Genomic DNA, 6,812 nt, shown 5'->3' on the forward strand with positions numbered 1-6,812 from the left:
ACATAAATGGATGAGTGTTTTCCAATAAAACTTTATTTACAAAAAATGGATTCACCAATGAAGACATACAAATAGCAAAGAAGATTATGTAAAAATGGGCAACATCATATGCCATTAGGCAAAAGCAAATTAAAACCACAGTGAGGTATCACTGAAAACCTATCAGAATGTCTAAAATAAAAAATACTGACAACACCAAATGCTGAAAGAATGCAGAGAAACTGAGATCACTTAACCAGTGCTGGTGGGAATGTAAAATGGTACAGCCACTGTGGAAAGGTTGGTAGTTTCTTAGGAAACTAGACATACATCTTTCATATGACCCAATAATTGCATTCCTGGGCATTTATCCCAGAAAAATGAAAACTTAATGTTCACACAAAGACCTGTACATTAATGTTCATAGTAGTTTTATTTCCCCTACCCCAAACTGGAAACAACCCAGATGTTCCTTGATGACTGATTTAATAAATTATGGTCCAACCATACCAGGCAATCAGTATCTTTACAGTGGTGATGGATACATGAACCTACGCAGGTGATTAAATTGTATAGAACTTAACACATGCACACATGTATAAACATACAAACACAAGTAAAACAGGAAATCTGAAATAAGCTTGGTGGATTATATCAATGTCAATATCCTTGCTATGTTATTAAGCTTGAGTTTTGCCATATATTACCATTGGGGGATGCTGGGCAAAGTGTGGAAGGGATCTTTCCATATCGTTTCTATAGCTATATGTGAATAATTATTATAATTATTCAATATACATTTCATTAAAAAAAAAAAAAGATGGGGCACCTGGGTGGCTTACTTGGTTAAGCGACTGACTCTTGAGTTCATTTTAGGTCATGATCTCAAGGTTCTGGTATCGAGCCCCGAGTCTGGCTCCTTGCTCAGCAGGGATTCTGCCTCAGGATTCTCTCTCTCTGTCTACCCCACCCCTGCTTGTGTGCACTCTCTCTCTAAAATAAATAAATAAATCTTTTTAAAAAATTACTAAAAAAGGGGCGCCTGGGTGGCTCAGTGGGTTAAAGCCTCTGCCTTCAACTCAGGTCATGATCTCAGGATCCTGGGATCGAGCCCCACATCGGGCTCTCTGCTCTGCGGGGAGCCTGCTTCCTCCTCTCTCTCTGCCTCTCTGCCTACTTGTGATCTCTGTTAAATAAATAAATAAAATATTATTTTTAAAAATTACTAAACAAACAAACAAACAAAAAAACAGACGGAAAGCTGAATTTGACCTGTAGGCCATAGTTTGCCAATTCCCTGGTCCAAGGCAATCGTGGTGACACAGAGACATTCAGCTACCATCTGTTCTTTCCTTTCTTCTTAGTAATAGAACTCTCATACATATTAGCTAGCTATATTGCTGCCTAGCTAAAAGACTACATTTCCCAGCATCCCATGTAGCTAGATATGGCCATGTGACTAGGTTATTCTGGCCAGCAAAATGTACATGAAGGTGTTCAACGGTAATTCTGGGAATGTAGAAGTGTGGTGGCCATGCTGGATCATGAAACAGTGTGCTATGCCTCCAATGGCTCTAGGGAATCTTTCCTTGCTTCTCTCGTAGCTTCTGGTGGTTTCCAGCATTCCTTGGTGTTCCTTGGTTTGCGCTAGCATAACTCCAGCTCCATCTTTATGTAGCCATTTCCCCTCCGTGTCTGTACAAATTTCCATCTTATAAGGAAAGCAGTCATTGGATTAGGTACCCCCCCCAACCCCAATTCCGTATGACCTTATCTTAACTTGTGCACGCTTCCAAAGTCCCTATCTTCCATTCAGGTTGAATTCATAGCTTTCAGGTAGAGATGAACTTGTGAGAACTTGTGAAGACACTATTCAGCCCGGTACGCATGTGATATCTGGAGCTGTGGCAGCCATCTTGCTTCCAGGAGACAAATAAGCCCGAGGACTAAAATCAATATACTGAGAACAGAAGAGCAGGAGCATAGGCAGAGCCTGATTCTTAATGAAAATTTGCACTACAAACCCAACCCTGAGCTTGCCTTTCTCTGGATCAGGGGCTGACACACTTTTTTCCACACAGGGCCAGATGGTAATACTTTAGACTTTGCGGGCCATACAATTTCTGTTGCAACTATTTAACTCTGCCGTTGTAGCACAAAAGCAGCCAGAAGTAATGCATAAATGAATGAGCATGACTGTGTTTCAATAATATTATTACAGAAACAGGCAGTGGGCCGACTGTTGCACATACCATAGTTTGCCAAACCCTGTTCTGGACTTGTTGTCAAGCAAATAATACAAATCCTTGTGATTTAAGACTCTACCATTTGGATTTTCTGTTATTTGTACCAAATGTATACTAATATATCTAGGGCAGGGTTTCGCACACTTGGCACTACTGACTTTTGGGGACAGATAATTATTTGTGGTCTGAGCATTGTGGGAGTGTAAGCAGGATCCCTAGCCTCTACCCCTTAGATCATAGCACCCTTCAGTTTTGATAATCAAAAAATTGTCTCCAGGCAGTGCCAAATGTCTCCTGGGGAGCAACATTGTTTTTGGTTGAGAAGCAGTCATCTAGAAATAGCTGGAAATGGAATCACCTGGTCACCGGGCGTGTTCATGTTCAGCGTTTCCATGTTTGCCAAATTGTTCTCCAGCATTTATCCTCATTTACCCTCTCAACACTATAATTTCAAGTCTAGCGATTCACTTGTTTAAACTAAGCTCAGTTGCCTTCAATAAAGTGATGATTGCCTGAGCAAAGGACAATATGTCTGAATTTTCACAGCAGGAGAGCGGCTTTAATCAACCCTATCTCTTGTGACTCCAGTAATCAAGGCATTAGGTTTTATTTAAGTGAGGTTTACCCTTTACACTTAAAGTATTGATGAGACTATAATTATGGACTGGTTAATTTTTTTCTCCCCTGCTGTGGACATTTATATGCTGTTCCCTCTTTACTCACAACAAAAATATCCATAAGGGAGAGGTATCAAATGAATAATAAGGAGATCCCTGGAGAAGAGGTTATCCCATCTTTTCAGGTATCAGAGGGTGAAAAAAAAAGGACAAATGTGAGAGACAAGAGCTGTCCTGCTCTGGGTCTACTGGATGGAGGGAACTTCCCTGGGAATAACTGTGATGTAATTGAATATTGGACTCGACTGAAATCTGAAACCTCTTGTTTTCCCAGTAGGCTTGGGTCAGGGTCCCAGCTCTGTTTCTTAAGTGGATGCTTAATAATCCCGATAGAATAACTAGGACCATAACTAATATTTATTGAGTGCTAAACACTTGATAATTCTCTCTTTTAATCCTCACAGCAACCCCATGAGGTAGACACTATGATAATTATTCCTATTTTACAGATGAGAAAGTGGAGGCTCAAAGAGCTGAAAAATACGCCTAAAGCACCCAGCTATTGCATGGTGGGGCTAGGGCTCAAACTCCGATCACTCTGGCTCAGAGCATCAAACCACTCTGCTGTAACTCTGACTTCGATTCAAGAACTCTGTTGTTCACCAAACCGCCTCCTGGCATCAAATGCAGCCCTGGCATGAACACATGGCTTCAGGAAACACAGCTGTTTGGAGGAGGCAACAGCTGTTCATTCATTTACCACTTCACCAAGCCACACGAATTAAAACACCATAAGGAAAGGTTCACTCAGTCTCAAATACCAGGATAGGTAATTATTGTTTTAATTAAAGAAAAAAATACCCCCCACCCCCACGCTCAAAACACTTGAGTATTGATTTCTGTAGGAGGTAAGGGAATGATTTGGGACAGGAAATTTTTGTATATTCTTGATGATAATTCTATATTGTGTAGGTCTGAAAGAGACAAATCAGGATTTATTCATTCACTCATTTTAAAAGTTTCTCTTTCAACGAATATTTGCTGAACACCTGCTATGTGCTAAGCCCAGTGCTCAGCACTGGGACACCACAAGAAAATTTCATGGACGAGAAAAAGCTGTCTTATTTCTTTGTGAGAGAGAGAGGCTGCACATCCTTGCATCTGGTAGGGAAAGTTTTATCTGAATAAAGGTACCAGCTGGATTTCATGAGCTATTTCTCAAATCATCCTAAAACCCGTCCTCCCTTAAAGGTTTCCAGCAGCACATGGCAGAGGAAGGAGGGAATAAGTCAATGGTTCTAGAACTCAGTCCTTCTCAAGAACCCAGAAAAAGGGGTACCTGGGTGGCTCAGTCACCTTAAGCGTCTGCCTCCAGCTCAGGTCATGCATGATCCCAGGGTCCTGGGATCCAGCCTGGGATTCAGGCTCCCTGATCAGCGGGGAACCTGATTCTCCTTTTCCTCCCCACTTGTGCTCTCTCTCTCTCTCTCTCTCTCTCAAATAAATAAATAAAATCTTTTTTAAAAAAATCCAGAAAAAGGTACAAAGCATATACCTAGCAGTCAAAGTGGCCAGGTCTGGTAAGTATCTGCCTCTAACTTCCTTTTGGGACATTCTGTCCCCCTCATTGTCTCTGTATTCAATGGCTAGGGCAGCCATAGCAAAGGGCCACAACACTGGGTGGGCTTAAACAACAGAAATTTATTTTCTTAGATAATAACAAAACTCTCAAGGAATTGGCAGGGTTGGTTTCTCTTAAAGCGTCTCCTCGTGGATGCAAAAGGCCACCTCCTTGCACTCCTGGTTTCTCTCCCTCTTTTCATAAGGACACCAGTCATATTGGATTAGGACCCCACCCTTAATTAATTAAGGCAACCTTAATTACCTCTTCAAAAGCCCTGTCTCCTAAAATAGTCATTCTGAGGTCCTGGGGCTTAGGGCTTCCACGTAGGAATCATGGGGAGACACAGTTCACCCCGTAATAGCCTCTCTCCCTCTTCCCCAGTGCCCAGTGGTCACATAATGCTAATGAGAGCAAACCGTGGGGCCAGACAGCTATGTGACCTTGGATAAGTTCTTTTAAATCTGCCTCCATTTGTTCATCTGTAGTACTGGACTAATAATAATACCCGTCCTATTACATACGGTTGTTAGGAGGGTTAACTGAGTTAATATAGCCAAGGACTTACAACAGTGTCTGGTACAAAGCAGACTCAACGTAAGTGTTTATTAAGTTGAACATTAAAAGTAAAAACTCATTTTACTGGAGTGTGAGGAGGGTGTTGTGTTACTCCCGAAGAATTTGTTTTTTCTGGACAACACTAATGTCAGTGACGGAACGGCCAATTCGCAATAGGGCAATCGTATATTATTGAGGGTGCAGGTCCTCTAACATTCTCCAAAGCAGACTGTTTAGTGACTACATGATCTACTTTAAAGTATTAATAGTAACCAACATTTATTAAATGCTAATGATGGACCGGACACTGTGCTGAGAGCTTTACCAGTATGATCTCATTTAACTCTCATAAGGTAAGCATATTTTCACTTTACAGATGAGGAAGTGGAGGCTCCAAAAAGTCTCATCTCAAGGCCCAGTTCCCCAGTTACTGAATGGAGGGGAGAGGGCCCAAAACTCCAGTCTGAGCAGATTAAGGACCATCAGAGGCAGAGTATGGGGGGGGGGTCTTCTCTTTTCTCCACTTCCCATCACCATCTCTTTTTCCTCTGCTGAGTGACACATCCCCACATCCAAGGCTGCACTCTTTTTGCTACAGAAAACATCCAAGCGGCTGGGACCCAACCCAGCGCCACCTTGTGAGCCTAGCAATTCGAGGGGCAGGCTTCCAAACAGAGTAATAATCGTCCCATTAAAATTAATGTCCATGAAGTGAGCCGTTAAAAGCGTGCAGATTAAAAAGGTGGGGGAGGGAATTGTTCCATTTAAATCCAAAGGGCTTTTCAAATAGACACTGTATCTTCGTTCTTGGAACACTACACCAGGCAATGGATCACGTCCCCTCTGCAAAGACTAGCGGGGATTAAGGAGGTGAGTCCCAGGAGACTGAGGAAGTGGTTCTGGCCAGAAGCAAAGGGAACCAAGGTTTATCCAGGGCCCCCTGCATGCCAGGTGCTTGGCATACATTTCTCTCATTTAATCTCTGCCCCAATCGTGGGAGGGAGGTATTATTATTCCCAGATTACAGGGGGCAGTATAAAACCGTGGTTAAGCGTTCACAGTCTACAGCGTGCTGCCCTAGTTTAGATCCAAGTTCCCTCTTCACTAACTCGGTGAACTTGGGCAAGAGGCCTTACCTCCCCGAGTCTCAGTTTCTTCATCTTAAAACGAGATAATAATAGCCCGTGCCCCCAAGTGTTGGGGGATTTCCTTAAAGCAGCCAGGCAGGGACCAGAGCCCAGTAAGGTGCACAGAAGGCACTCAGAAGGTAAGTGATGCCCGTTGGGGAGGCTAAGAGGGCAGGGCCCACCACCATCACACTGTGGAGCGGGGGTCTGACAGCTGACCGTGGGGGGAAGGCCAAGGGGAAATCTGTCCTCGTGACAAATGCAAATCCTAACGATGTTCGACGTTCGTCGTCTTGAGAATGTTTTCCAAGAGACCAGAGGACTCAGGCCTTGGCAGCCCGGGGGAAGGAGACAATCAAAGTTTCCACATCAGGTCCCAGACTGGTGGCTTGGAGCCACTTCTGGCTCCTCTAGTTTTCTGAATCCCAAAGTTATCTGAATGCCATTAAATTTAAGATCAGAGAAGGGATCCTTATCTCCCCCCAAACCCCGAGTGTCCCTTGCCCATTTGTAGCTTCACTAAGCAGGGACAACTCCAGCCTTTCCTGTCTAAAGTCCCCTGAGCCCCACCTCCTCGTCGGCCCCTCAGGGTCTCCACTGCGCAATAAATCGGGATCGCCGCTAGAAACTGTAACCCGGCAGGAGAACAATATCCACAAGGAAG

Source organism: Mustela nivalis (assembly GCF_964662115.1).
Source record: "Mustela nivalis genome assembly, chromosome: 14".
Lineage (NCBI taxonomy): Eukaryota > Metazoa > Chordata > Mammalia > Carnivora > Mustelidae > Mustela > Mustela nivalis.